Source organism: Cervus canadensis, chromosome 7, assembly GCF_019320065.1.
Source record: "Cervus canadensis isolate Bull #8, Minnesota chromosome 7, ASM1932006v1, whole genome shotgun sequence".
Taxonomy (NCBI): domain Eukaryota; kingdom Metazoa; phylum Chordata; class Mammalia; order Artiodactyla; family Cervidae; genus Cervus; species Cervus canadensis.
In genome coordinates, this window is record NC_057392.1 from 56,456,947 (window position 1) to 56,468,022 (window position 11,076).

The following is an 11,076-nucleotide window of genomic DNA, read 5'->3' on the forward strand; positions in this document are numbered from 1 at the left end:
TAGGAGGTAAATAAAAGGTAAATGATTACACTATTTCTGGTTAAATGTTTTCCAGGGGAATGCTAGTCAAAGCAGAGAATTACATCCATCCTTCCTGCTGGTTTGTCATCAACATTTGATATCTTCCAAATAAGTGAGTGGCTCTCTTCAGACCAGAAGGAAGATGAGAGTTGAAACCATTGTCTTCTAATGAGCACTTTCGGGTGCCATCTGCGGCCATGGACATGGAGGTGTTCAGAGGAGCTGTGGCCTTGTGTCATATGGTTATACCGAGGCCACTGAAATCAGCCAATTCATTGCACCTTAGTAAATCCGGGCCCTTCTTTATCCAGCATGTGGATGACTGGGGTTGGAATGGGTCCTTTTTGACAGTGAGTCAGTATCAGAAGTTTGATGGATCCATTTATTGACTTGTATTGAGTTCTTCTCTGGACACACATTCATTAACTCCAAACTGTTTCTTGGACACTTACATTGTGCCCAGTGCTAAGGATGCACAGATGGAAGGTGACATTCCTGTCTGCGATGCTCACTGTTTTTGAGTCTAGCTCCACAGCACTCTGCTAGTTCTTGTGCACCTACTAGAGGAGTGTAGGCTGTGGGTCCTGCCCTTAGCCTGCATTAGATCCAGAGGAACACAGGCCTGAGTTGGGAGGTTCTCGGAGGACAGCAATGTCTATGTCATTGTCAATCTTATGTGCTCAGCTCCTGCCTCCTGCCCAACCCTGTACGACTAAGCCCCAAACATGATCACTGAGGGGCTCTTGGCCAGTCTCCTACTCAACTCAGAGCCTCCTTCCAATGTCTGGAGTCTTCCTGAGGACATCCGGATGCAGACTTCTCTCCACCACTGTGGCAGCCCATCTGTTATTGAATCCCTCTGGTAACCGGGAAGTTACTAGTTTCCTTCACACTGAGTCAACACCATCCTAACTTGTAGTCTCACCAACAGATGCAGATTCTCCCTTCAGCAACTACATAATCTAAATCGATTTCTTGATGCAGTGTTGGGCTTCAGGCATTTACAGACATCCTAAGGCAGTGGGAGGATGAATGTTAGCAGGAAGGCAGGGCGAGTAAGATGGAGAGGGGCAGATGGGTGGAGGGGAAGGTCTCAGGAGCAGCTTAGATTGATCATGAGCCCTGCATTTAGAGTTAGGCCAGACCCTGGTGCCGCCCTTTACTAGCTGTTTGGTCTAACTAGAGATTTAATCATGGTAAGCCAGTTTCTTCATCTGTTAGGTTGTGGTAGTGGTTTAATCGCTGTGTCTGATTCTTGCAATCCCGTGGACTATAGCCCACCATGCTTCTCTGTCCATGGAATTTTCCAGGCAAGAATACTGAAGTGGGTAGCCATTCCCTTCTCCAGGGGATCTTCCTGACCCAAAGATCAAACCCACATTCCCTACATTGCAGGTGGTCTCCTGTATTTCAGGCAGATTCTTTACTACTGAGCCAGTGGGGAAGCCTTCTTCATCCATTCACTAGGGCAGTAACACCTGGCTAGTAAAAATGTGCTGAGAATTTAATGAGATAACATTTGCAAATACTCAGCCTAGGGCATGGCACACAGTGAGCTATCAATAAATGGGAGCTCTGAATAACCCCAACAGCAGTCTAGTATAGAAAGCAAAAAAAGGTATCACAGGGCAAGGCGAATACAATGTGACTAAGACATGGTCTTTGCCTTCAGTTAACAGTGACTAACAATGACAACATCCTATTCAGATGCAATATAGGCCAATGCTAAGAATGAGAGATCCTTAACTTTATCACTTTTGACAAGTCCCTTAACCCATCTGAGTTGGTTTACTCATCTGTGAAAAGGCATACCAATAGCAGTGCGTACGTCAGAGGATTGCAGAGAACATTACGTGAGATAGTACACTTATTCCTAGCATCAAGTAAGTATCTACACTGCCACATAGAGAGAACTAGAACATGTGCAAGAATGTGACTGCATGTTTTGCACCAATAAGCTGGCAAGGAGAGGGTCATGTGTGTGTAACTTTTAGCAACAGGAGGGAGCAGAAGGAGAAAGGGGGATAGTGGGATTGTGGAAAGCTACGTATAGATTCTTCCCTGTTCCTTGTGCTAGTGGCATGAATAAGGCAGGACTCAGGGATAAGGGATGGCAGGCATAGATCAGTGGCTGGCAGGGCTGGGGAAGGTGAGCCCTCAGCTAAGTGTCTGTGAGGTGGGGAGCCAGGCAGGCAGGTACTGGAGTGCTCAGGTAGGTGGGCAACTCAGGAGATTCCCTGGGAGGGGATTCGAAGGAGCGTTTGTGTCTGCCCAGTGGGTCTCTCAGTTTCCCCCGGAGGGTTCCGATGTAGTCACCTGGCTGCTGACTGTTCCAGACAGTGGTCCAGGTACTTCCAGACAGTGCAAGCATTTAGCAGTGTCCTGCACTTGGTGTTACACTCTGCTGTCACCGAACTGAAATTCCTAATAACTTTTGAACAAGGAGCCCTGTGTTTTCATTTTGCATTGAGCCATGAAATCATAAAAGGAACCAAGCCTACAGGCATTCATGGGAGGAGGGGAGAACCATTCCCCACTGAGGGTGGGCAGCAGAAAGGAAAGAAGACATCACCGATGGGGGTGCATTTTGAATGTGACCCTGAGAATGGGCAGGGTTTGGATAGGTAGAAATCAGAGTATGGCTGTCTGGTTGGAAGGAATACACTGACAAAGTCAAGAGGTGGAGGAGGATGGGCTATGTTTAGGCAGTGATAAGAAACCCTTGTGAATTCAGAGTCCCCACTCCTGAGTTGCTCACACGGGCTCTCCCGGGGCAGCACTGTGCTCAGCCTTCTCAGGGCAGCCTTTTCCCCAAGACTTCTCTTAGACCTTTCCTCCAGGTCCATTCTGCTAGATGCCTGTCAAACTCATGCATTAAATTTAGCCATGTTATTCATAGAAACGACAAAGCAAGGCAGCAGGCAGGAGAGGTAGATACAACAAAGAATCAAGTAGAAAATTTTCATTGAAATAAAATAAATAAAATTTCATTTATTTCATTTGAAATAAAAATGAAAAATACTTCAATAGGTCAAGTAATAGATCAAATGCAGACCAAGAAAAAATTCAATCAGGAATCCCCATCATCTAACTTGCTCTTGGTGTTTGGAACTCAAGTTCTGTGTGGGGGTTTGCATAGCAGGCACATGGTGTAAATGTGGAACTCTGACAAGAATCCACATCCTATCCTCTGTCTACTACCCGACACTACCATGGCCCTCATTTCACTCCGTAGTGGTGTGTTTCCCCAAACGGACTCCTGGAGTGATCTGGAAAATAGTGCCAGCACTGGTACTTATAAATTTAGCTATAGTCATACCCTGGCCCTTCAGAGGAGAGACAACATGAAAGATATTTTCTTCTAAACATCTCACAATCTCTATCCCAAACTTACTACCTTAAAATTTATCGAGTTTTATTTCAAACTTCCCTGGCGGTCCAGTGATTAAGGCTCTGCACTTCCAATGCAGGGGCATGGGTTCAATCCCTGGTCTGGGAACTAAGATCCCACATGACCTAAGATCTCACATGCCCCATGGCATGGCCAAGAAATTAAAATAAAAAAATAAATAATTTAAAAGAAATAAAGTTTAGTTCTATGAACAAAGTGGATCATGAATAGCACTCCAATATACATTTTGTGTTATTTCCATTTGATTTGCATAAATATTGAACTTTGTCACTCAATCAACATGCCTTGATTTTCCTTTTCCAATATAAGCATGCCATGGCTTCTGAAAGTTGGAGCTCCCATTTCTAAATTAAGTGAGACAGAGTTATAGAGATAGCTAGTTGGTTTTTTGTGGTCCCAGAGCCTCAGCCCCCTTCTAGGCCATGTTGCTGTGTGTCTGGGGATTGGTGGAACAGACCACCAAGAGACAATCTGCAGGAGGGGTGGGGCGCCTTCTGGGCCAGCACCCACCTCCTTGGATAGAGTCAGGGCCGACAGGCCTGCCTGGTACAGAGGCCTCCTCCACAGTCAAAGCGAACAACACAACAGTGTCTGTCACTCAGATTTGTCTCCTGGCCTGGCACTGATTTGAACTCATTATCTGAATTCTATTATGAGAAAGAACTGAAGAGGGCTGTCCCCAGAGGACCTCAGGAATATTCCAGCATTTATGTTTTGTTGCCTGTTGACAGCCTATAACACAGAAGAGCAAAGAGACCTTCTCCCACAGACTGTACAGAGCTCAGTATGGCCCTGGGTGCTCCAGGGCCTCCGCTGGGGCAGGAGAAGCCAGTGTTCAGTAGCAGGAGTGGTGCCCAGGACAAGGGCCAGTGGAGCCTGGAGGCAGGCAGCAGTGTCCAGGGGCAAGCAGTGTGCCCTGCAGAAGACAGTGGTGCTCTCAAAGTCCCCATGGCATTTAACTGCTGTTAGAAAACAATGTCCACTCATTGTAAATAACTATTATGCAATGTATCTCTAGCGATAAGCATTTAACCAAAAGAAATTTGGGAGCGTTGTGTTTAAGAAGGAATAGTAAATGGTTACCCAGGGAAGTTTAAACCAAGGGAGACCAGATTATGGAAGGAGAGGCAATGGCAGCATTATCTCTTTGTGAAAATTCCAAAACTAACAGTTCAAGGTTGACTTACTTTCTGATGTAATAGAAGTCAAACTCCATTTGTTATTCCTGTGTCCTTAGTCCATGAGCTTAAAGATAAGTCCATGGAAAAGTATTGACCAGAGAACCTGAGGCAGGGGGCGGGAGGACCTTTAGTGGAGTGGATGGGGGTGAAGTTTACGCCCTAGTTTCCATCAGCACTGCCTTGCCTTTGATGTGAATGGTTGATGTTTCATCCAGTCTAACATGAAATGTTATAGGAGTGCCACTTTTATGATATGTCAGCTGCTCTCCCTCCAACCCCAGCCAGGTTACCCTGAGCCCCACTGCTGAATAGGAATCTAACCCCCAGTGCCTACAAGCTTCAGTTCCACCTCTGCTCTGCCACTCTGATGATGTTACAAACATGCTGAGGCCAATTTTCCTACCAAGGTCTGGAGAGCAGCCATGACCCTCAGGGAGGAGATCGCTGAATAAGCCTGCCTCCCCACTCACACTGGCTGGCTCTGCCATGCATAAGCTGGCTTTTGGGCATTGTTGGTTCTCCAGGGTATCCAAAGTTCTTGTACATTGAGGCTGCTTGATAAATGTGTAATGAATCAATAGAGTGTATTGTTTTCTTCTTGTTTCCCTTTGAAAAAGTCTGCAATTGTTTCTAATTGTTTTTATACCAAATTAAGCCTGCAAGGAGCTTCCCCAGTGGCGCCAGTGGTAAAGAACTCGCCTGTCAATGCAGGAGACATAAGAGATGTGTTCCGGAAGATCCCCTGGAGGAGGGCATGGCAACCCACTCCAGTATTCTTGCCGGGCTAATCCCATGGACAGAGGAGCCTGGCAGGCTATGGTCCACAGGGTCGCTAAGAGTTGGACACAACTGAAGCGACTTAAGCACACACACAGGCAAGCTGGAAAAGTCTTCCACAGTCAAGTTCTCTCTTCTTCCTTGGTATAATTCTGCCCACTCCCTGTCTGCCCCACAGACACTGGACTTTTCCCTGGCTGAAGGGAGGACATGGAGCCCCTGTCCGAGTCATAGGGGGAGGGGCTGGCATTCATGACCAATCAGTGGGAGAACAAACTGGAACAAATTGGAAACAAACTAGAACAAACTGGAAACCTGGCAACTGTCAGTCACAGTTTCCATGTGAGGGTATGTGCTCAGTTGCTCAGTCGTGTCCGACTCTTTGCGACCCCATAGACTGTAGCCTGCCAGGCTCCTCTGTCCATGGGCTTCTCTAGGCAAGAATACTGGAGTGGGTTGCTTCTCCACAAAGTTTCCATACCTGACTGCTTGGTCAGTAGGATGTATATTATATCATCAGCCTATCCCCTCCATAGTCAAAGCTATGGTTTTGCCAGTAGTCATGTATGGAAGTGAGAGATGGACCATAAAGAAGGCTGAGCATCGAAGAATTGATGCTTTCGAACTGTGGTGCAGAAGAAGACTCTTGAGCATTCCTTGGACTGTATGGAGATCAAACCCGTCAATCCTAAAGGAAATCAACCCTGAATATTCATTGGAAGGGAAGGACTGATGCTGAAACTGAAGCTCCAATACTTGGGCCACCTGATGCAAAGAGCTGATTCATGGGAAGAGACCCTGATTCTGGGAAAGATAGAAGGCAGGAGGAGAAGGGGGCAATGGAGGATGAGATGGTTGGATGGTATCACCAACTCAATGGATATGAGTTTGAGCACACTCCGGGAGATAGTGAAAGATAGGGAAGTCTGGCATGCTGCAGTCCATGGGGTCACAAAGAGTTGGACCGGACTGAGGGACTAACAACAATCCCCTCCATGCTGGACAGTACCCTCTCGTGGAAATAAAGAAACTGTCTCAAAAATGTTTCTTGTGGGCCTGGGCTTTCCCTCTGGAGGGTTTTTGCAATCTGTGCCTGCAGGCTCAGGCTGTGACAGGGACTCTGAGGTCAGCCAGCTGGCCACTGCCTACTGTCTGTAGTCAGGGAAGGCTGGAATTCTGAAATGGAGTAATACCACTGTTCACAGAAACTAATGTGCTTTATTAATATTATATGAAATGAAAACCCTTAATATGGGTTTTAAGAAAATGCTTGGCACAAAACAAATAATCATACGACAAAAGAAAAATAGAGACAACAGAACAAAAAAATAAAAAGTGAGAGAATTTTGCCAACATATAGTCAGAAAAATAATTTTAAAGATATTTTTAGGGAATTTAACCTGAGAACCACAAAAGTAGCTTGTACTCTTAGGAAGCATGAGTGAATAAAGTTATTCATTAAAATAAATGGAAATGTGTGAAAGACAATTGTCTACATTTTAACCATATTGTCAGTAAAAGTAATAGTTTCTACAGCTGCAATATAAAGGATGAGGTGCATGTATAAAGAAAATCATTGCCTCTCTATTCCCCTGCATAAATGTCCAAAGTGGCATGTTGTTTTTGATGCATGCCACTCCATGACCCAGTCCAGGAAGGACTCACCAGGGTCTGGCCTGTCGCTGTACACACTCACCCACCAACAGTCAGGTCTTGGGCCTGCTCTTCTAGATTTCCATGCACATTTCTCACAGATTCCTCCTTCATGGAACATTCTCAGGGCTCAGCCTGGCTCTGCCCATCCTGTCCCTTCAGCCATCGCTCTTGCCCATGGCAATTACGAACAACACACATCTTTCATGCAAGCTGCCCCTTCAATGCTGGACCTTAAAGTGACCAATCGTCCTGGCTTGACTAAGGGGTCCATGGGGTCGCAAAGAGTTGGACATGACCGAGGGACTAAACAACAAACCCCTCCAGAGTGGACAGCACCTTCTCATAGAAATAAAGAAACCTTCTCAAAAATGTTTTTTATGGGCCTGGGCTTTCCCTCTGGAGATTTTTTGCAGTCTGTGCCTGCAGACTCAGGCACACAACCCATGGACCCCAACTTTCATTCTGGAATTAGAAACTTCTAATGCTAAAAGCAGAAACTAACAAGGATGAGTTGGTCACCCTAGCGCTGGTACAGGCCACACCAAGTACCGTGAGTCTTGACTTTCAGAATTCCAGCAGCACAGGCCCAAGAAATTTAAGGCTTCCTGCTATATTAACACCCTGACAGATGGTACACCACAGGTCAACTCTGAAGACATGTGTGTTTATTTCTCATAAGACTCTGTGGTTGGTTTGCCTTTCCCCCTTTTAACCTTTAGTACTGTTGACCTGAAACAAATGGACTACCAGATATTTCTCCAGCAAAGATGGATTGCTGGATCAGCAAAGAATTGGAGTTGCAAGAAAACTTGCAGATACCTACATCTGTATCACTGATGGGGCTCTCAGTTTTTACAGCAAGAGATCACCTGAAATCAAGGTGAGGTACAGACAAGTACAAGCATGGTAGGCGAAGGAGAACACTTTTATAGAGAGGAAAAGGAATTTGGGATGGCTGTGGTAAACAAATAGTCCATGACTTTTCATCTGCTGAGTCCATGCTAGGAATGAAGAGGAGTCTTTCTTCTTCCAGTCGGTCTGTGCTGTCACCTCAGGGCATGAGAACTTCAAACAGTCTGATTTTAAGATCAGACCAAAGTTCCAAACAGTAACTCACATAGAGAATAAAGCTTTAACCAGAAAGATGAAACCTTTAAATAGGTCCTAAATAAAGGAGAGCTTTAAACACAAGGGTGTGTGAGTTCAGATCCAGGAGAAAGATGTACCTTTTGACTCCAGATTCATGAGAAAAGCAGTAAGCCACTCTGGGCTCAATTGTGGATAGCATACCTATTTGCTTAGCGGTCCTGGAACCACTGAAAGTCTTTTCTGGTCCCTGTTTAGGCCACCAAAATATTGACATGAAACAAATAGACTGCTAGATATTTCTCCAGCAAAGAAGGGTTTATTCTGACCAACAGAGAATTACATTTCAGTGTCTGCAACCGTGAGCTATAGGCTAGTCCCCAAACAGCAAGGGAAGGAGAACTCTTTCATAAAGAGTGAAAGGAAGTTGGAAGGGCTGTAGTAAACAAGAAGTCCATGGTTTCCCATTGACTGAGTCCTTGCTAGGAAAGAGAAGCCTTGCTTACTCCGGGGTTCTGCTGTCCTCCCAGAGCGTGAGAGTGCCCCCTTCTGGTCTCCCAACTCTATTTGCAGTTTCTCTATTAATGTTTTATAGTACACCCCCTCCTAGCAGTTCCTGTCTTTCTGGCCCTGGAGCCCACTGAGAATGTAGGATCAGTTTCCATTGGCTCTTTGCAGAAATCCTTCAGCAGGGACATTTCTGTTTTTTTCAGAGTGGGGAGTACTACAGGGTCAGATATACACACACATGAGCAGGTCAATGAATGTTTTATACTGGTTGACACTGGGGGAAGATAACCTGTTAAGGTTTCATAAATGTGACGCTTTACTAGAAGTGCAAACTTCTTCAAAAACAGTTTAATTGCATTTATTTCATAATAGTAAATAATAACTGTCTTCACTCAGGCTGCTATAACAAATTACCATAAATTGGGTGGCTTAAACAACAGACGTTTATTTCTCACAGTTCCAGAGGTTAAGTCCAATATCAAGGTGTTGGCAGATCCAGTGTCCTGTGAGGGCATGCTTCCTGGTTTGCGGATGTCTGTCTTCTTCTTGTATCCTCACATGGTGGAAAGAGAGATCATCTCTCACATCTCTATAAGGCCCTCATGACCTTGTTACCTTCTGAAAACTCTACTTCTGAATACCATCACTAGGCATTAGGGCTGAAACCTATGAATTTGGTGGTTGGGGAAGAATTAAGGGCCACAAACACCCAGTCCGCAGTGATGACTAATATTTAAAGAGTATTTGCTGCACACCAGGTACTTTGCTAAGTACTTTAAGTACATCATGCTGTGTATCTTCAGAATATGATGTAGGTGAGGAGACGGAGGCTCAGAGAGGTTCAGATACTTCTCCGAGGTCACATTGCTATAATGGGAAGATCTAGGATTTGAATTCAGACAGTCTCACTGCAGAGTCAGCACTTGGATTCAGAACCGCAGACCTGGAGCTAAGCATGATCACACTCAAGCAAACTGAGAACATTGCAATTTCAGAGACTGTGTTCTGGTCAATTGTTGAGCAAGCGTATCAATCAGGGTGCATCTCACTCCTGAACCTATGCCTTCCTGAACCTACATCTGTATCACTGATGGGGCTCTCAGTTTCTATAGCAAGAGTTAAGTAAAAGATAAAAATATCTGTACATTGAATGAATCCAAGAACTTCCCAGAGTTTAGCCAGTCTGAGAGTCTATGCTCATTCTGGATTTATATGCTGTAACCAAAATTACAGGGACCACACGCCCATGGCTTACACATAGCCGAGGATTCGTCTCAGTTCAGCCAGTTTCTCTAGAAAGTGAGTCACGTTGATTAGGTCTAGGCTTGAAACTTCAAAGAAATGTAAAACAAAGACCATCAAAGAAATGTAAAGACAACTCTTAGTGTGGTACTTCATAACAGTTTGAGTTTGCATCTCCTTTTTGATCACATTCTCGGCATGCACACACATCTTGGAGTAACTGTGTTTTGAGTTTGGAAGAACTAGAGTTTTAGGTTCAAATGTCACATTTTTGCATGTGTTTTCCAAGTTTTCTGCATTGATCATGAATTATTTGGGGCCAGGGGTCAGTGTGGGAAGCCCCTGCACTAGATTGTGAGGCCCCCAGTACTGAGAAGCATGTTTGAGCACCTTACACACGCCTATCCTTGGCACCTTGCCCAGCACCTGGCAGCTGGTGGGGATGAATTCAGTGATCACACTATGGCAAGTCCTGAGGGCTACCAGAAGATGCAATTGGACTTTAAGGACTTTCCTTGTGCTATTTGCTTTAAAACACAACTGTGCTATGTATGCTTAGTCGCTCAGTCGTGTGCGACTCTGCAATCCCCTGGATTGTAGCCCGCCAGGCTCTTCTCTGTTCATGGGGATTCTCCAGGCAAGAACACTGGAGTGGGTTGCCATGCCCTCCTCCAGGAAAACACAACTAGTAGCCCTCTTTTCCCAGAACCAGGTTCTGAGAGGTTTCAGCTATGGTAATGAAAGGAACCAGACCTGTCCTCTTGACAATGGTCTCAGGTTTAAGTGTCCATGGCTCTAATCAGCATCCTTCATGTTTTCGTGGAAGGTCACTGATGTGTAACCCACATTTTTCAGGCTCCCCCAGCAGAGAAGGGGATAACCCCATGGACTAGAATGGTGCTACCTTTGGCTCAGGTCCCATTTCCAAGGCTCCTGCTCCCAGAATCCTTCCCTTCCTGGGTGGCAGGGACGGGGAGGTGCTCGTGGATGTGCAGATAGTCCCTTCATTCTTCTTGAGTTTCGCTGCCCTCTTTCATGCTGCAAGAGCACCGTGAGGCTTCTCCATTGCTGCTCTAACATCCCTTGATCATGGCTACTGCTCTTATGTTTACCGCATGTGATCTCCCTGGAGAAGGCAATGGCACCCCACTCCAGTACTCTTGCCTGGAGAATCCCATGGACAGAGGAGCC